Below are 20,795 nucleotides of genomic sequence, written 5' to 3'. Positions count from 1 at the left end.
TAATCCCAGCACTCAGGAGACAGAGGATCTCTGTGAGGTCAAGGCCAGCCTAGTCTACATAGTGAGTTCCAGGATAGCCAAGGCTGTGTAGAAAATGGGGACTTCGTGGGCACAGAAAACCTCTTCCTAAAAAAAAAAGGGGGGGGGGACTTTTGGAGGTATGGCCTGGTTGGAAGAACTAGGTCACTAGGGACTTGTTCTTATAGAAGCTCTCTCTCTCTCCCTCCCTCCTTCCCTCCCTCCGTCTTTCTTTCTTTCTTTCTTTCTTTCTTTCTTCCTTTCTTCTTTCTTTTGGTTTTTCTGTGTAGCCCTGATTGGGATTAAAGACATGTACCACCACCTCCCAGTCTAGAAGTTATGTCTTGTTCCAGGTGTCCCTGTCTCTTGCTGCTTTCTGGCAGGCATCTGGCCCTTCATGCCTATAGCCTCCTGCCTGACCATGGTCCTAAGAGCAGGAATCCAGCTGGCCACAAGGGGAAAACTCAGAAACGGACACAAATCCTTTCCTTATGTCGTTTTTCCTCAGGAATTTGTCACAGTGGCAAAGAGTCTAGCACAATGTGCAAAATTTAACTGAAATTAGGTCAGAGGTCAAAATATACAATGTTAGGGGCTGGAGAGATGGCTCAGCGGTTAAGAGCATTGCCTGCTCTTCCAAAGGTCCTGAGTTCAATTCCCAGCAACCACATGGTGGCTCACAACCATCTGTAAAGAGGTCTGGTGCCCTCTTCTGGCTTGCAGACATACACACAGACAGGATATTGTACACATAATAAATAAATAAATAAATATTAAAAAAAAAAATATACAATGTTAAACTGTAAAGTTCTAGAAAGAAAAGAAAAGGCCCACTGGCCGTGAGCTTTGGTTTCAAAATGGGTTCTTAAGCATGACTCCAGACGCACAGACTACAAAAGAGAAAACAGACAAAGGAAATTTCTTTGACATTAAAATTTTGCATGCATCAAAGGATACAAGAAATTAAGAAAGACCACAGAGTAAAGGTTTGCAGAACATATGCCTGACACAGTCTAAGGGGTGGGGATGTGGCCCAGTGGCATGGAAGAGAAAAGCGAAAAAAGTACATTTGATTGTCTCAGCAAAAACAAAACAAAAATAGTAAACAGCCCCTGGGAAATACAAGTGAAGACCAAGGTGGAATGATGGACAGTCCCACGGTGCCACAGTCCCTCTGTAGGGTGGCTACACTTGATGTCACAGATGATGGGAATCTGCCCACTGCCTGTGAACAAACAAGCCAGAGCCTGGGACAGCTGGGCTACAGCCCCTCAGAATATGAAAGACCTGATTGCCATAACCCAGTGGTGCCACTCCTGGATGGACAATCAAGAGTTCACACAAGTGTTTCAACAGTAACATCATCCCACCAGGAACGGCGGTAGTGCACACCGCTGATCCCAGCACTCAGGAGCTTGAGGCAGGAGGATTACAAGTTTAAGGCCAGCTGGGCTACATAATGAGACTGTCTCAAAAATACAAACACAAGACAAAACAAAAGATTAAAAGTTTTACCCTGGTGTTTTGAACAGCACTACCCATAGTAGCCAAGGGGTAGAAACAGCTCAAATGTCCATCAACTCATGAAACAGCAAAAGCTGGTACACACACACACACACACACACACCTGCACACACTCACACACACCTGCACACACTCACACTCACACACCAGTGTGCTGTTCACAGCGAAACACAGCTACGTTCACGTTTCTGTTTATTTGTTCTGAGACAGCGTCTCAGGTAACCCAAGCTGGCCCTCAGACTTACTCTGTAGCTGAGGACAACCTTGACCTTCAGGTTCTCCTACTTCAGCCTCCCAGGTGTTGGGATTACAGGCGTGTACTAGAACTTGTAGCTGGAAAGTTCTTGGAAACTGTGCTGAAGGAAGGAACCCAAATGTAAAAAGTCAGACTACATTGTTGCAGAAATAATAAAAACCCAGAGACAGATATTGGTGCTCAAGCTGAAGATCAGAAAAACAAAGCAGCCAACCACGAAAGAGACCTTTTACTTCTACCAAATCTTCAGACCAAAAGGGAGAGATCTGTCTCTGAAGGAGCAGGACAAACTCCATTTTGAGAAAGAACTCCATTTTAGACAGGACCTAATTGGGGGAGGGGGGTGAATGCAGCCCAGCAAAGTCATAAACATCCCCAAGAAACTGTGTCAGCCCTGTGTCAGCCCTGGTCAAAGTGACCCACCAGGGTGTCCAGACAACATCCGCTTGCTTCAAACGTCCTTGTAGGTATCTGATTAACTGCTGTTTCAAAATTCCTGTCTGCTGACAGCCACTGTTTGAAATTCCTCTATACCCCAACCAACGAATTCAAAAGTTGTCTACTTTTACCCAATCCCGAAACGCCAAGGCTTGTGCCACCCTGCTTGTGATTTTTCCCTTTAAAAACCCATTACCCTGAGAGTTCTCCCTCACCTGCTGTGTCGGAGTGTTGGATTTCAGTCCAAGTTAGCTAACTTGTAATCAATAAGCCCAGTGTGTTTGCGCTGGATACTGGATCTGTGGTGGTCTTGTTTAGGGGTCCTGTGTGACGCAGGTACAACATCTCCAAGAATCCTCAGACTCCACACTCGAGATTTCCTGTCTCTTCCCCTTTATATTTCTCTCTCCGCCCAGCCACATCGCTGCTGTCTCCACTTCCCTAGTGCTTATATTAAAGGTGTGTGATTCCCAAACACTGGTTTGAGCCATCACCACCTGGATCTGTTTCTGGATCAATCTTGTGTAACCCAGGATGGCCTTGAACTCACAGAGCTCCACCTGCCTCTGTCTCCCAAGTCCTGGGATTAAAATTGTATGCCACCACTCCCTGGCCTTTAGTGGTTTAGTTTTGGATTCTGATCTTCAGGCAAGCTCTATTTATTAAAATATAAATAAAATATCACTACACTGTGTTTATTTGGAAGCAGTGTTAGAAAGGGCTTTGGGCCCAAAGAGAGAAAGCAGGTTCAGGTTGCCGAGAGCAGAGAGTAGGGGTGGGGAGTGTGACTGTTGAACCAGAACAGGGAGTCTGTAGGGGGAGATGAAAATGTTCTGGGACAAACGCATTAGCATCCTTACAACAGGTCTGAAGGAGACACTGACTCCCTTTTGCCGTTGCAGACACAGAGAATATACCACCAGCCAGAAGCAGGCCCGCACCAAACACCAAAGTGATTTTCGTGTCCAGTCCACGACATTCATGATTTATCAACTATCCGGTCCAAGGTATTTTGTTATAGCAGCAGGGATTGCCTGAGACTGTTGCCCACCAATGCGAGTGCCCTAGGGGCGCTGGAGTGTACACTGTAAAGTGCTTTAAAAAGCAAATGGATTTTGTTGTGGTTGTTTTATCTCAGACAGGATTTCATATAGCCCAGTGTTCTGAAGATCCTGGAGAATGATCTGTGACACCCATATTTTCAGCTCTGAGTGAAAGTTATTGAGCACACAACAAGCCAAGGTAAAAGAGTAAAGAGCAAAAGAGCGAGGGGGTAGTGAGGGAAAGAACAAAATATGACCAAATTCAGAACTCAAAGCGTCCAGCAGATACTAACTGGGGAAAGTAAGGCAGGTAACTGGAGCCCTCATGTGAGCTTTCTGTCCATGGTGGAGATTCCGAATACTTTCCGTTTGCTAGAACTCCGTCTTTTTTCCAGATTTATTTATTAGGCATATAATGTTCTGTCTGTATGTATGCCTGCAGGCCAGAAAGACAACATCAGATCTCATTACAGGTGGTTGTGAGCTACCATGCAGTTGCTGGGAATTGAACTCAGGACCTTTGGAAGAGCAGCCAGTGCTCTCAACCGCTGAGCCATTTCTCCAGCCTCTGCTAGAACTTTTATACCATCGATAATCAATATCTATCTCTAGCCGGAAATGCCTCTCCCTCCAGCTGCTCTCAGACCGTTCTGCCTTTCCTGTCACAGAGCTGGGGAGCCCAGCCCCAAACAAGGAGCCCGTGAGGACCCAGAGACAAATATGCTTCGATCTGAAACCGGGCAGGAGCAGCCCAGCTTCTCATATAGTACACGATAATTTACCAATGTAATGTAAGTTTCACCCCAGCTAGCTTCCAATTCTATGCCGTGACTTGGGGATTATTTTCCCTCCTTGTGCAGCCCTGGCTGGAAGTGGCTGTGGAGATCTGCCTGCCTCTGCCTCAAGTGCTGGCATGAAAGGTCGTGGGACTTCGCCTGGCTGACTTAAATTTGGGAATCCCCATCTCGTGTGTCACAGCTCCAGGTTTGCGCCCTGCTGGGGCTGAAACGCGGGGCTTTGGGCACGCTGGGCCAGTGCTCTGCCAACTGAGGCACCTCCTCAGGTCATTACCTCAAGCACCAGAGCATGCTATAAAAAGCATGGATTTTAAAACCTTGCAAAGTAGAAGGAATGAGTCTGAGGACCACACAAAGAGTCCATTTAAATAAAACCGTTTAGGGTATGCAAATCCGTGATGTCAGAAAGTGGCTGTGTTTGCCTGGGGTGGGCGTGAGCTGGGGACAGGAGGGGCTGGGGGGAAATGATGAGAGATCACCAGGGACATGGACTTCTTTTTAGGGGGATAAAAATGTCCACAGGTTGAGTGGGTTGTCTTCAGAAGTCTGTAAAAATAACAGAAGCATTTAGAACCCTATTCTTTTTGTTTGGCATCTTGGGACAGGGTATCATAGAGTCCAGGCTGGAGTTGAATTCACTGTGCAGCCAAGAACGACCCTGAACTCCTGATCCTCCTGCTTTCACCTCACAAATGCTGAGGTTACAGGCATGTGCCACCACACCTGGCCTAGAATTTTACCTCCCACCACCACCTCTTTTTTTAAAGACTTATTTTATCTTTAATTATGTGTATGTCTGTGAATCTGTGTATGGGTACTTACACTTGAGTGCAGTACCTGCAGAGACCAGAAGAGGGCACAACATCCTGTGGAGCCAGAGTTCTAGGCAGTTGTGAGCCACCCAACATCAGTGCTGGGGACCAAACCCAGGTCCTCTGCAAGAGCAGCAAACACTCTTAACCACTAAGCTATCACACCAGCCCCAAGAGTTATATTCTTAAGGGGGTGAGTTCCATAGGTTGTAAATTCTCAATAGACATAAGGAAGTCTTTCAATGTCACACTGGAGGCATAAATTATGCTAAGGTCAGTGGCTGAAGAGAGGGCTCAGTGGTTAAGAGCACTAGCTGCTCTTGCAGAGGACCTGGGTTCGAGTTCCAGCACCCACACAGTGGTTCACAGCCCCTTGTAGCTCCTGTTCCAGGGGATCTGATGTCTTCTCTGACCTCCACAGGAACTAGGCACACATGGGCATACACACATATATGAAAGCAAAATATTCAACCAATAAAAGTAAAGACATAGCCTTTTGTTTGTTTGTTTTGGCTTTTTGAGACAGGGTTTCTCTATAGCTTTGGAGCTTATCCTAGAACTAGCTCTTGTAGACCAGGCTGGCCTTGAACTCACAGAGATCTGCCTGTCTCTTTCTTTCTGCTGTGATTAAAGGCGTGTGCCACCATTGCCCGGCTAAGACATGAAATTTTTTTTAAAACTATGCAAAGATCTTTAGGGATAAAACTCTTAAGTGTGAAAGCAGCCCACGCAGGAAAGCGTCCTTATTTTAGCTACAGAAACCCAAGCACTTGGGGGTGATGTGTCAGACATCTGTCTGCAGCTTCCTTTCATGTGGCTTAAAAGCCCCCAAGTCACACAGCTGTACTGTCCAACACCGAAGCCACCAGCCGCAGGTAGTGATTTATGCATAAATTTAAATTAATTAAAAATGAATGACACTGAAGATCCTGTTCCCCCATCAGTAGCCACAGGTTAAGTGCCCAGTAGCCCCCTGGGACCAGTGGGTACAGTCCTGGGCTGTGCAGGTGGAAGGCGCCCTCTCTCATTCAGAACGGTGGAAGAGCCAGCGCTGACACGTGGGCAAAGGACTTGTCTTCAGGAAGTTCCTCTGCGCACCGTGAGAGTCCAGCAGCCACTTCTTATTCAGCCATCTTATTCCTGGGACCTTCTCTCTCAGGCGAGTCGCGTGTAGTAATGTGTCGAATACTTTGACACTGGAGAGACATAGCTGGGTGGGAGTTAAAGTTTGCGCTTCAGTCTTTACTCCGTACTTTTTAAGAAGGGTGACTTTGTGTTCCGCGTTACTTAGCGCTCCTGAACCACGCACCTGTTTAAAAACCAAGCCTGCCTCTGGGGTTCGAGAAGGTTCTTAGCGCTGGTTCAACACAAAGCCAATGACTTATTTTCTACATTAATTTGATTTTGAGGGGCCGCAAAGGCCAATGACTTATTTTCTACATTAATTTGATTTTGAGGGGCCACAAAGGCCAATGACTTATTTTCTACATTAATTTGTTTTTGAGGGGCCACAAAGCACGTATGGAAGTCAGATGGCAGCTGTGAGCCTTATCTTTTCCCAAAACCTGTATGGTTTGTAAAACCCTGAGGTCAGGAAGCAAAGACACCAGAGAGGCCAGAGCAGGCTGAGTGCCAAAGCCAGGACCCAGTTGGTTGAGACCTCAGGGCATTCGCCTGAGTTTGTACCATCAGCACAGGTGTGACATTTGCCTGTGGTCGGCTCTGGAGAGGAACTCGGCATTACCTGCTCATTTGTGGAACAATGAACCGGCATTTTCCTTCCTCCGCTGCCTGATCTCTAACACAGGCTTAGGCACAGAAAGGGGCAGATGTGTGGAGACTCCCTGAAGAGGCAGGGTTAGGGGACCCTGGGATGGGCAAAGGACACAGTCAACAAGACAAAACGACAGCCTTCAGAATGAGAAAAGATCTTCACCAACTCCACATCTGACAGAGGGCTGATCTCCAACATATACAAAGACCTCTAGAAACTAGACACCAAAATATCAAATAATCCAATTAAAAAATGGGATACTGATCTAAGCAGAATTCTCAACAGAAGAAACTCAAATGGCTGAAAGACATTTAAGGAGTTGCTCGACATCCTTAGCCCTCATGGAAATGCAAATCAAAACAACTCTGAGATACCATCTTACACCTTCAGAATGGCTAGGATTAAATACACACACACACACACACACACACGCACACGCATGCACGCACACATGCATACACCTACTAACAACCTAGGGTGCCCAAAACAGACCAAAGCATGGATGCCACCAAAGTCCAACTTAGTGAGCCAGTGAGTTTTACGGGGTTACTTATAGGAATATGGGTGAGAGGCTACTTACAGGAGCAGAAATGACTCAAATGCGTCACCAAGACCCACCCCACCTTGGTGACAGCTCACAAAGTTGGGAACCTGGAGCACACTGCACAGCCTGCAGGCTGCTCCACAGGCTGGAGTGTCCTTTCCGGGGGGTTCAGCTGCTTTCTGCTTCTTCCTGCTTGGCTTCTCTGAGTCTTCTTGGCAGCTCAGCTCCTTTGAGATTGGTTCTTGTAAGCAGAGACTGCTTGTTTGTTTCCTGGCCGTGCAGACCGGAAATAATCCCACATACATGTTTATTACAACCCTGTTTGACCAATACAATAGCTTATGTATATTTCTAGCTAACTCTTCTTAAATTGACCCATTTTTTATTAATCTGTGTATCACCACATGGCTGTGGCCTACAAGTAAGGTTCGGTTCGGCACCTGTCTCCTGGGCAGCTACGTGGTGTCTCTCCGATTCTGCCTTCTTTTCTTTATCTCTGCATGGAATTCCCGCCTTGCTCTATTCTGCGCTGCCATAGGCCCAAAGCAGATTCTTTGTTAAACAATGGTAATGAAACATATTCACAGCATACAGAGGGGAATCCCACATCAGGTTCTCAGGCTCCCCTGCATGTGTGTTCTTGGAGAGGGAGGCCCTAGTGAATCTGGTCAGCCTCAGGGACTTCCTAAAGCTATTTCCAGTTGTTTGTTTGGTGTTTAAAAAAGGGCTTCTCTGCAGAATGGAGTACATCACCTTCCCTTCAAACAGCCTGCTGTTTCACCTCCTCACAAACATCCTGCTCAACATAACCCATCCACTTTCTGGCAACATCCCATGTCTTAAGACATTCCCCTCCAAGACGGAAAGCTTTAACTGCAGAGGAAACTGCTATACAGCATCCCCAATGTTTATTTCGTGGAAAAGCTTGACATGAGCCAATGCCAAGCTATTCAGCGTGTATCACTCAGCTTTACAGTTACTAAAACAAATGTCTGAGGAAGTCAGCTTTACGAGAAAAGGTCTGTTCTGGCTCACGGTTTTAGAGGTTTCTGTTTGTAACTGGTTGGCCCCTTTGATTTGGTGGGACAGATACCACCTTGCAGAAGCTCATGGAAGGGTAAAATCACTCACCTCTAGCCAGGAGAGAGAGAGAGAGAGAGAGAGAGAGACAGAGAGAGAGAGAGAGAGAGACAGAGAGAGAGAAAAAGAGAGAAAGAGAGAGAGAGAGAGAGACAGAGAGAGACAGAGAGAGAGAGAGATTCTGAAGTCCCACAACTCCCATCAAGAAAACACCTAATGACCTAAGGATTTCCTACCAGGCCCTACCTCAAAATTACTACCATCACTCAAGAGCCAAATTAGAGACCAGGTGTGCTGGCTAGTTTTATGTCAACTTGACACGAGCTAGAGTCATCAGAGAGGAGAGAACCTCAATTGAGAGAAATGCCTCCCTAAGATCAGGCTGCAGGTAAGCCTGTAGGGCATTTTCTTAATTAGTGATCATGGGGGAGGGCCCAAGCCATTGTGTGTGGTGCCACCTTGGGCCTGTGGTCCTGGGTGCTATAAGAAAGCAGGCTGAGCAATGACATGCCAGTAAACAGCACTCCTCCTTGGCCTCTGTATCAGCTCCTGCCTCCCGGTTTCTGCTCTGCTTGAGTTCCTGTCCTGACTTCCTTCAAAGGTAAACCACAAATGTGGACATGTAAGTCAAATAAATCCTTTCCCACCTAAGTTGCTTTGGTCACAACAATAGCAACCCTAAGACACTACATTTCTGCCCATTACCCTTCTGTCCCTCATCTGACTGCAAAAGCTGCCTGGGAGATGTCTGATTGGTTAGCCAAAGTGACACAGCCATGCCCAGCTGCAAGGATTTTGCTTCTACAGCTAGAGGCAGTTGTACCTGGTGCAATGGGACTCCTGAGGGAGAGGTGCCTCTGGGAGAACGGGAGTGGGGTACGGATGCCAACAGCAGGAGCTGATGAGGACAGGCAGGCGGTTCTCCTGTTGCCTGGCAGTGCCCAAGGTTGGAAGGAGGCATACAGGTAAAGGAGGGCATGGGCTGGCTGGTGCTTGCTTGCTGGGCGGCAGTCACTCAGTTAAGCACTTGGCTCTCACTTAATCCTCTCCACAGTAGGCAGCAGGACTGTCATTAACAGTGTGTACCGGCAAGAAATCTGAGGGAGATGGGGCTCCCGAGAACCGAAAGACAGGGGAGCTGAGATCTGACTGCCCACAGTCAGACTTCTGACCCAGGAGACACACTGGACAGGATATGGGTTCCATAATGAGTGGCCTTCTCCTGCCAGTGGGTGGAGGCTTCATGAGGGGCTGGGTTGAGAAAGATTCTAAGGATCCCTGAGGTGTGACATCAGAGTTTGTTTCTGTGATCAGTTAGTAATGTCGTCAACAAATGTGACTTGAGAATTCAAAGAGCGTTTCTTTCCTTTAAAAAAAGATTTATTTTAAAGTCTGTAGGTATGAGCATGGGAGTGCAGGTGCTGGAAGAGACAGGGGAGATCTTCTGGAGCCAGAGTAGCGGAGGCTGTGAGCTCCCTGACTGGGAAGCTGGGAACTGAGCTCAGTCCTCTAGAAAAGCAGCGAGGGCTCGTAACCCCTGGGCATCTCTCCAGCTCCGCTTGACATCTTGTCAAGCAAACATGCAGCTTTTTCCATAAAAGCCATATATTAGACCGTGAAACACACACACACACACACACACACACACACACACACACACTCCATTTTTACAAACTGAATTATTCAGACTATATTTTCCAACCAAAAGATAACCGGAAACACAGTTTAGAGAAATGGCTCAGTGGTTAAGAACACTGGCTGCTCTTGGCAGAGGACTTGGCTAGATTCTCAGAACCTACGTGGCAGCTCACAACCATCTGTAACTCCAGCTTCAGGGATCCCCTCTGAGGGCACTGCACACATGTGGCAGACAGACATACGTGCAGGCAAAACACGCGTATGCTGAAGGATTACAAAAAATATGAAAAAACACTCATACACGCTATGAAGAAGAAGGAGGAGGAGGAGATAACCAGAAGCTTCCTGGCTTCCTGAAAAACTACTATTTTTTTTTAAATATTTTATTGCTTTATTTCGTGTGCATGGGTGTAAGTGTAAGGCCAGAGGGTCAGAGGACAACTCACAGAGTTGCTTGTCTCTTTCTACCATGTGGGTCTTGGCAGTTGAACTCAGGTCATCAGGCTTGGTGGCAAATGCCTTAACCTGCTGAACCAAGGAAATACCATCTGAGGAATCCAGCCGGGCATGGTGGTGCATGTCTCTAACCCCAGCCTCGGGAGCTACTCTGTTCCCATCGCTCCCGTCAGCGAGTACATTCCGTGTCCCACCGTTGGCTCTCTCTGCTCTGCTCTCTCAATGGAGATGCCATCGGACAGGTCCTACCAATCTACCCCTTGGTGTGTAGAACCTATTCCATGGAATGTTCATCCTAGCTGCAACATGTACCCCTGGTTTTCTCATTTTTTTCTATTTTTATATTGTTTTCTATTGTCTCAACTCACCATTTTTATTTATTTTATTTTTATTTTTATTTTTTTGGATTTTCGAGACAGGGTTTCTCTGTAGCTTTTGGTTCCTGTCCTGGAACTAGCTCTTGTAGTCCAGGCTGGCCTCGAACTCACAGAGATCTGCCCGCCTCTGCTTCCCGAGTGCTGGGATAACTCACCATTTTTAAAATGTCTTTTTTTTTTTTTAGTACAGGTGTGGGCATACACATGTCTATACGGTGTGTACAGTGTGTATGGAACCCAGAGATATATGTTTCCTCAGTGAGTTTACACTTTTGTTTGAGATAGGGTCTTTCAGTGAACTGGGGCTCTCTGATTTGGCAAGGCTGTCTGACTGGTGAGCCCTGGATGTTTCCTGCCTCTACCTCCCTAACTGTGCAGGTCTCAGCTGCCATTGCTGGCTTTTTACGTGGCTGTTGTGTATAAAGCCATGTCCTCACGCTCCCTCAGCACTTACTGGCTGGGCGGTCCCCCTGGCCCTGTGGCACTGGTCCTCTAGAATTATACGACTATTCTACTGACTATTCTAGTTTCATCCAGCTGCAACTGGGCTCTTGGCTTTCTAGTCTAGTCAACCGAACCCTTCATTATCAGTTCTGCCCCCAAATTCTCCCTTGGCTAACCAGTGAGAGACTTTTCAAGTTGAACTTTTCCTTATAACACGGTCCCCAGCATTCTTTTTTCATTATTATATAGCATTTTAAATTTATTCTTTCAGAATTTAATATAAGCACACAATGTATTTCAGTCACATGCACCCTTCTTTCAACTTCTCCTGGGTTCCCCACTCACATCCCTCTCCCGATTTTCTCTTTTTTAAGGGTATTATTCGTGTGTGTGTGCGTGTGTGTATGTGTGTGCACGCATGAGTGTGTGTGCCATGTGTATGTAGGTGCCTACAGAGACCAGAAGACATTAGATACCCTAAATCTGGAGTTACAGATGGCTATGAGCCACTTTGCGCTGGTGCTAGGAACTGAACCCTGGTCCCCTGCAAGAGCAGTAAATACTCTTTACTGCTAAGCTGTCTCTCTGGCTCCCCTTCTTTCTTTCCTTCCTTTTGCTTTTTATTAACTTCCTGAATGCAGTTAGGACTGTACATGTATGCCCAAGTGTGGGGCCACCTGCTGAAGCAGGGTCCACCTACCATGGACTACACGCTTATAGAAAACTGTCTCCCTTCCCTACCCACCCACAACTGTCAATCCCATCATTCTTCAGGCACTTTCTTGCTCTCTTGTGAAAATGACCCAAGGTCCCCTTCTACATTCTCTACCCCAATCTTGGGTTCTACCATTTGTTCAAGGGACCAGGGGTCTTTGGTGGGGAACAGTATTTTGAAGGCAGGATCTGAGCATGTCACTGTGTGGTCCTTCTCAACAGCAGGAACTAGTAAGCACACAGCCCATTCCCACCCTGACTGGGCACCAGTCTCCCAGACAGGCTTCCAGGCTCCTGTTCTGGAGGGTCAACCCAACCCCACCCCATCTCCAAGTCCCTCTTCACAAACACCCATCTGATGACTTCTGGAAAGGGAGAGAAAAGGAGACAGGACGACGCTAGCTGATTCCTGGGTATTTCGGTATTTTATTTTCCCGTGTTTTCTAGCAGTCATGCTGACACGGAGAAGTGCTATTAGTTTTCATAGGTGGATCTTTGATCTGATAATTATTGTATTGGTTTCTCTGTGTGGATAACAACTTAATCTGTAATGACCATTTTGCCTCTTCTCTTCCCACCCTTACATTTCTTCAGAACGTCAGCAAGAACCTGAGAGCAACCCGAACTAGTAACCATGACATCAGGCAACCTTCAGCTGTCCCTGATCTCCCTTAAAAATAGGCTTTTAGGGGGCCCGGAGAGATGGCTCAGTGGTTAAGAGCACTGGCTGCTCTTGTAGAGGACTCAGATTCAATGCCCAGCATCCATCTAGCAGCTCACAACTGTCTGTAACTCCAGTCCCAAGGGATCTGACACCTTCATACAGGCAGACATACACGCAAGCTAAACAAACATCAATGAACCTAAAGTAAAAATAAGTAAACTATTTTGCAATCCCAGCACTGAGGAGAAGGAGGATCACTAAATGTTCGAGGCTGGCATGGTCTACACAGGGAACTTCGGGACAGCTTTGGGGTGAGACCCTCTAGATAACAATAATAATCGTTAATTTGGGTCACACAGTGCTGTGTGCCCGTAATACCAGTATTTGGGAGACCAAGATGAGTTCAAGGCCAACCTAGAAAGAGAACAACAAACAAAAGAGGACACTTGAGCTGGGTGTAAAACTCAGAGGTAGAGAACACATACCTAGCATGTCCAAGGCCCCGGATTTGATGCCTAATACTTCAAAAATATGTATTTTTCATGGGCTGGAGAGAAAGCTCAGTGGTAAAGAGCATTAGCTGTTCTTGCAGGGGGCCTGGGTTCAATTCCCAGCATCCGCATGGTGGCTTACAGCCACCTGTAACTCCAGTTCCAGGGAATCCAATAGCCTCTCTGATTGTCTCTGGCACGGCACACACGTGGTTCATAAACATACACGCAGACGAAATAATCATATACATAAAAGAAATAAAGTTTAAAAATATGTATGTTTCCTTAAACTTTGGCTACAAAATTTTTGTTTTGTTTTTGTTTTTCAAGACAGAATTTCTCTGTAGCTTTGGAGCCTGTCCTTGAACTTGCTTTGTAGACCAGTCTGGCCTCAAACTCACAGAGATCCATCTGTCTCTGCCTCCGGAGTGCTGGAATTAAAGGCGTGCGCCACCATCGCCCAGCTCTGGCTACACTTTTTATATTATCCTTTTTCTTTTCTTTCTTTCTTTTGTTGTTTGTCTTCCAAGGCAGGGTCTCACTATTTAGCTCTGGCTAACCTGGAACTTGTTATGCATCCCAGGCTGGCCTCGAACTCAGCTCTGCCTGCCTCTGCTTCCTGAGTGCTTGAGATTAAAGGCATATATAGCAATGCCCAGCCTTTAATCACACTTTTAAAAGACTTCTTAAAAAATTACATTTGTGTGTTTGCGTGTGTGTGTGCATGCGTGCACATGCGTGCGTGTGGGTGAGCATGTGTGCGTGAGTGCGTGCATGCATGTGTGTGAGCATGCATCCGTCTGTGTGCACACGCGTGTGCATGCGCGCACACACGCACACATATATACCATAATGTCCATGTGGAGATCAGAGGAAAACTTATGGGAGTTGATTCTCTTCCACCATATTGGTCCCACGAATCGATATCAGATCTCCAGACTCAGGGGTAAGTTCCTTTATCTGCTTAGCCATCTCACTGGTCTTAATACCTTAAATCTTTTAGATTTATTTATTATTTTATGTGTATAAGTGCTTTGACTGTATGTCTGAAAGAGGTCATTGGATCCCCAGGAACTGGAGTTACAGATGATTCTAAGTCACTGTGTGGGTGTTGGGAATTGAACCTAGGTCCTCTGCAAGAGCAGCCAGTGCTCTAACTACTGAACCACATGTCCAGCCCTGATACAACTTTTGCTAAGTTTTTTTTTTCTATTCCTGGTTTTCTAAGGATTTTTGAAAATGCAAATGGTGGTGACTTTCTGAAAAGCTTTCTACGTATGTATGTCTGCAAAGGGGTGATCTTGTGACTTCTCTCCCTTAGTCCATTGATTAACGTGGAGAACTTAATGGCTGCGTTTTCAGAAGGCGAAATTCTGCTCTTTCATCTGGGATAAGCCCCATTTGGTGAGAAAAATAAACACAGGATTGAGCTAACAGATACTTTGCCTAAGTTTCTCATCTTTGTGTTCAGGGTGAGAAGAGCTTATAATTGCGTTCTCTCGGTTTGTTCTCAATTTGAAAGTAAGATTATCCAGTCGTATTAAAGACGCTAACTGCACCCTCTTTCTTCGGAACCCTCGCTTTAGAATTGAGACGTAGGATTTCATAAGCTCCCAAGGAGGTGTGGCAGCATTTTTTATTCTGAAAAGACTCCCCTTGGAGGTGTCAATAAGCCTGGATTGTCCAAGCTTAGGGGGCTCCAGCCATGACCTGACTCACTGTGCCTGCCCTTGAACAGCTGTATCTCCAGGAAGGCATCCCCCGGCCACAAGGGAGTTGTGTCTTGGTTTTCTCTTCCATACAATAAGGCATTGGGCATGACAATGTGGGGAGCTCTTCCCACCCTGGCAGCTGGAGGCCTCAGATGCTCCAGGGCCACCTTGCATGTGGCCACTGCTCTCCATCTGCAAGCCCATGGACACTGCATTTGTAGCCTGCTATGGATTTGCATCCCTGACTCTGGACCACCGTCTTCTGAGATAACAGGGAAGGATGACAAGGGAAAAAGAAAGGGAAGAGGCTGCCATGCTACTCACTGCCAAGAGGATCAAGTGTGATGGGGCACTGTCCCCACCCCAGGGTCTCCCCAGCCCGACCTTGCTGGATCCAATCTGCCCCCGCTCTCCATCCTCTCCATACCCCTTCTCTTCTTAGGGCCCTTCCCCCCACCCTGCTCTGTGCCCTATTCCCTGATGGCAACTCTAACTTCTAGCCCAGGTGACCCTCCCAGCCTGCTTCATTCCACAGCCCCCACCCCCCGTCTTAGCCTGGACTCTGTTCCCTCAGTTATGGGACACATCTGCTCCCTTCCCCCCACTGCCCTGCCTCTTACCCAAGCAGTTATTCTTTTTTGTTGTGTTGTTCTTGTTGGTTTTCCGAGAGAGGGTTTCTCTGTGCTGCACTGGCTGTCCTAGAACTTGCTCTGTAGACCAGGCTGGCCTCTATCTCACAGAGCCCCGCCTCCCAAGTGCTGGAACTAAAATCATGTACTACCACCACCGCCTGGCACAAGCAGTTGCTCTTAACCAGAGCTGTTTCTTCATCCTTTCTGCTACAGAGTCCCCCACCCTGACCCCAAACCGGGCCAGGTCTGGTCCTTACCTCCCTCCTGGGCTAGACCTGGTTGCTCTCACCCAATCTGGGATAGGAGTAGTATGTCCTATTCCTACTCTGTTCCTCTCACAGATTCCTGACCAGCTTGGCCGGGGCTTCAGAGCTGTCCCCAGCATTGCTCTCTTGGGTACCATAATTCAATGCAGATGTGATCCTCCCTCGGTGGGTATCTGCCGCCCCCTGCTGGTCAGTTCATTACAAACATCGGCAACTTTCCTGTTTGCAGCTGATCACTAAGCCAGCCTTTTCAACATTCAACATCTCCTTGGGTGAGTCCTTGACAACAAGACCAAACCAGACTCAGGAATCCACACAGCAACTGTAGGAACTGGGTCTGTGATTGCCCCCTTTTTTTATAGATTGGAAACTGAGGCACTAAGATAAAGTCAAAAACCCAGAGCCTGGGCCTGTAGACCTAGCTAGTCAAGTATCTGAGGCAGGGGAATCACTTGAGCTAGGAGTTATCGATCAGTCAAGCCATATCACAAGGGGAGAGAGAGAAAGAGAGACAGAGGGAGAGAGATAAAGGGATGGAGGGAAGGAGGGAGAGAGAGTTAACCTAGCTTTACCTAAGCTTCAGAATTGCCCCTATAGCTCCTTAGAAACTGAAACTTTCCACTCTTCCCTGAACTCCATTCCCAGGTGCAGTTTGCCTGGTCTTCTCTACCCTCATTGGGTTACTCTCAGATTATCTACATAGTATTCAAGGCTCTCTGCACTGGCCTCCTGCCTCAATTTCCCTTCCTGAGGTGTGTGTGTGTGTGTTTCCCTTCCTGAGATATATGTCTGGTAGTGACCTACCTGTAATCCTAGCACTTAGGAGGCGGAGGCAGGAGGATCAGAAGTTCAAGGTCACCTTTAACTACACAGCGAATTGAAAGTCAGCTTCAGCCATCCCCCTCGTACCCTCCTCTACACAGGGTCTAACCCACACCCTGGGAGTCTCATCTTGCAGGAAAAAAAAAGCAAACAGAAGAGCCTCCCTCACCCTGGCCCAAACTTGAACTGCCTGCCTGTTTCCTTAGGAAGAAAATCCTTGCAAGAAGTAGGACAGAGACTATAGCTCAGGCTGTGGCTCTGTTGGGAGACGTTTGCCTCGTGTGCTCACCTCCGAGAACTATATCAGCCCGCCATGGTGCTGCGCACTGCAATCCTCTGGAAACAGAACCAGGGGGACCAGAAAATCAAGACCATCCTCAGATACATAGAGAAGTCAGCACCAGCCTGGACTACATGAGACCCTGTCGTGTAGAGCGGAGGGGGAGGAAAGAGGGCCTGGAAACCTAGCTCAATGGTAGAGTTCTGACCCTGAGTTTGGTACCCAATGCCACAACAACAACAAAAAAACCCTATTTCTGTGACTCCAAATACTGGGAGGCTGTGGAAGGAGGATCAAGAGTTCAAGACCAGCCTGGCGTACCTTTCTCCTTTCTCAGAGAACTAATTTTTAAAAAGCATTGGAAGGACGCCCATTTGTCTCCTTCAGCACAGGATGTTCTGGATTTTGTCCCGTGCTTCCAAGTCAAGCCAACCGAATGTTCTCTAACCCAGCAGCCAGTGTCCAGCCTCAGCCCACGTGACCTCCTTCCTGGCAGCCCCTGACACCGCTGAATGCGTCCTCCACTGGCCAGGCCTCTGCTTGGTTTTCTCCCTCATAACTCTACTTCCCAGTCCCTTTTGAAGATGGCTGGGGCTCCGCAATACCCTCTCAGACCCTCCCCTCACCCTGTTCTCTCCCTGGGTGACCATGAAGATATTGGCAGCTCCCACATGCATGCCACCACTGTGGGGTACCTCCCTGGCAGGGGGTGCGTTACTGGCTTATAACAAAGAGGAGTCCTGCAATCCTCAAGGCGGCGTAGCCCACCTGTCAATCATGCCATATTCTACTTTAATCTTTCCTTTGGTGCCAAGTGGGGCGTCCTGCTGTACCTATCTCCACATGGACACCGTAAACACATCTCCCCCTCAGCTTGTCAACTCAGAGCTCCCCAGTCTAACTCTCTAAACCACCTAGAAACCCAGCACTCACTGGGAAGAGCTCCCTCTCCCTTGCCCATACCCATCCATCCCATGGCTGGCCCGCCCATCTCAGCATCTCCCCCACGCCTCTATTGTACATCTGCTGCGGTAGTTTGACTATGTATGGCCCCCACAGACTAACGCATTTGAATGATTATCCCATAGGGAGTGGCCTATTAGGAGGTGTGGCCTTTCAGGGATAGGTGTAGTCTAGTTGAGGGAAGTTTGTCACTGTGGGGTGTGCTTTGAGCTCTTACATGCTCAAGCTACTCCCGTGTGGCACAGTTTCTCCCTGCTGCCTGCATATCAAGGTGTAGAACTCGCAGCTCCTTCTCTAGCACCATGACTGCCTGCACGCCGCATGTCTCGTGCCGTGATGATAATGAACTAAACTTCTTAACTGTAAGAGAGCCACTCCAGTGAAATGTTTTCCTTCCTAAGAGTTGCCGTGGTCACGGTGTCTCTTTGCAGCAATAGAATCCTAACTATGACAGCAGCCTAGGCTTTTCCAAAAAGGTGTCCCCATTCAGTATGCTCACCACATGGCAGCAGATTGGACATTTGATTGCGATGTCATTCTATATGAAACACAGGTGGCAGCCATTTTTCTTTGGGGCAAGGTCTAAATCCAAGAGCAGTCTTCAAGGCCAGCATGCTCTGGCCCCTAATGCTTCTCCCGACCCCTGGGCACTCCAGCACCATGGCCAGATCCACAACCGCCCTACTGCCTGCTGGAGTCAGTCCCCCCCCACCTCCCCACTCCCTCCTACCCCCCCCCCCCCCCCCCGCTCCCTTTAGCTTCTAACTATCCGTCAGAGCTCACCTCAAGGACTCCCTTCTCAAGGAGACCCTGAATGGGACCCTGAGGACAGACCAAGTACTGTGACAACCCTCCTCGGGGAGCCGTGTCCTTTCTTCCAGCACAGTTCATCTTGCAATGCCCTCCCTCGCTCATCGAGATGATGCTCAACGCATTTCCAGACTTGTCCCCGGGTGGGCACGCATCTGTGCTTGTTCAGGAGTCAGGGGTCAGCTACCACAGCGCAGCAGAAGGATGGAGTGAGTGAACCCAGCCTTTCCATCTGACCACGTAGCGAGTCACTTCAAGAAGGAGTGGTAGGGCTGAAGAGATGGGTTGGTGGTTAAGAGCACTGGCTGCTCTTCCAGAGGACCCAGGTTCGAATCCCAACACCTACATGGTGTCCCACAGGTGTCTGTGACTCCATTTCCAGGAGATCCAACACTCTGTCCACACACACATAAAATAAAAATAAATCTTAAAAAAAATAAGTACTGGGGGCTGGAGACTCAGCATGTATCGATGTCTGCTATGAAGCCTGAAGGCCTGAGTTGGATCCCAGGGACCCACCTGGTGGAAGGACAGGGCCACCTCCCACAAGTTATCATCTGACCCCCACATCTGGAGCACTGGGCACTCACAGCACAAAAATAAACTCATGCACATAAATAAATGTTAGTCAGGTGGTGGTGAGACATTCCTTTAGTCCCACCACTTGGGAAGCAGAAGCAGATGGATCTCTGTGAGTTCAAAACAAGTCTGGTCTACAGGGTATGTTCCAGGGCAGGCTCCAAAGATACACAGAGAAACCCTGTCTTGTAAAACAAACAACAACAACAAAAAAGAAAACAAAATTTTTTTAAAAAAAGGTTTCTAGGGCTGAGGAGATGGCTCTCTCTGTAAAGTGATTGTCCCCCAAGCACGAGGACCTGAGTTCGATCCTCCTGAGCCCACATGTACAGATCTGGACATGGTGGCACATGCTTGTAATCCCAGAGCTGTGGAGATCCCAGCAGATCCCGGGGGCTCACTGGTCAAACAGCCTAGCCTACTTGGTGACTTCCAGACCAGTGAAAGACACTGTCTCAAAAGGAAGATGGATGTTGGCTGGGAAATGATTTGCTGCCTGAACATCAGGACCTGAGTTCAAATCCCCCGGTACCCATGTAAGAACTGGGTGCACTCACATATATGCCTCTAACCCCAATACTATGGGGTGGAGAGAGGATGCCTGGGACTTGCTGGCCCCCAGCCTAGCACCAGGTCCAGAAGGACACTGTCTTAAGGGAATAAGGACACCTGACATCTTTCTCTGGCCTCTGGCATTTACATGCAAGCCTACATACACACATACACACGTAGTATCTAAGTCATCCAGGGGTTTTGCTTTTCTTCCTTCCTCCCTCCCTCCCTCCCTCCCTCCCTCCCTCCCTTCCTTTCTTTTTTTGAGATAGGGTCTCACTATGTAGTCCTGACTGTCCTGGACTCCCTCTGTAGATCGGCCTGCCTCTGCCTCCCGAGTACTGGGATTAAAGGGGTGTACCACTATGCCCAGCTTTTTTTCTTTCCTTTTTCTTTTTTTCTGTACTGAGGACTATACTAGAGCTTCAGTTACAGTATGCAAGCGTTTCAACCCTGAGCTATATGTGCAAGCCTCCTCCTTTCTCCCACCCCCTCCTCTTCTTCCTCTACCCCCTCGTCATTTCCCCCACCCCCTCTCTTCTTCAGTTTCCATTTCAAGCCATCTCACTAGGTTGCCTGAGATTTCCTCGACCACACTCGGTAGCCCAAACTAATTTCATCCTCCAAGTGCTGAGCATGGCAGGCCCGAGCCACGAGGTCCAGCGACTGTTCTTCCCTTGTCACAAGAGCAATGGATGACTGCTGTAGAAAGACAATGAGGAGACACAAGCTCGAGAAGGAGCATCCAGTCCCGTGCGCACACTGTTTTGCAAACTGCTTCTCACCCTGAGCATAGGTCCAGGACCCACATGCCAGCATCTACCTTTCTGCTGTTCAGGCATCCTAACCTGTTGCCCGTAAACAGCAGTGTGTGTGTGTGTGTGTGTGTGTGTGTGTGTGTGATAATCACGGCAGATGGGTGCACAGGTGTGTGTGAGGGTACGCGTGTGCGTGGGGGCGTGTGCCCGTGTGATGCATATGGCAGCCAGAGGATCCTTCTCAGGAGCAACCCACCTTTTGTTTAAGGCGGGATCTCTCACTTAGCCTGGGACTCCCCAAGCAGGCTGAGCAGATTGGTCAGGGAGCACCAGGGGCCTGGCTGTCAGCGA

Source organism: Microtus oregoni, unplaced genomic scaffold (assembly GCF_018167655.1).
Source record: "Microtus oregoni isolate MIOR12 unplaced genomic scaffold, Mior012 000005F_ref0000423, whole genome shotgun sequence".
NCBI classification, from domain to species: Eukaryota; Metazoa; Chordata; class Mammalia; order Rodentia; family Cricetidae; genus Microtus; species Microtus oregoni.
Note: the sequence above shows the minus strand (reverse complement) of the source record.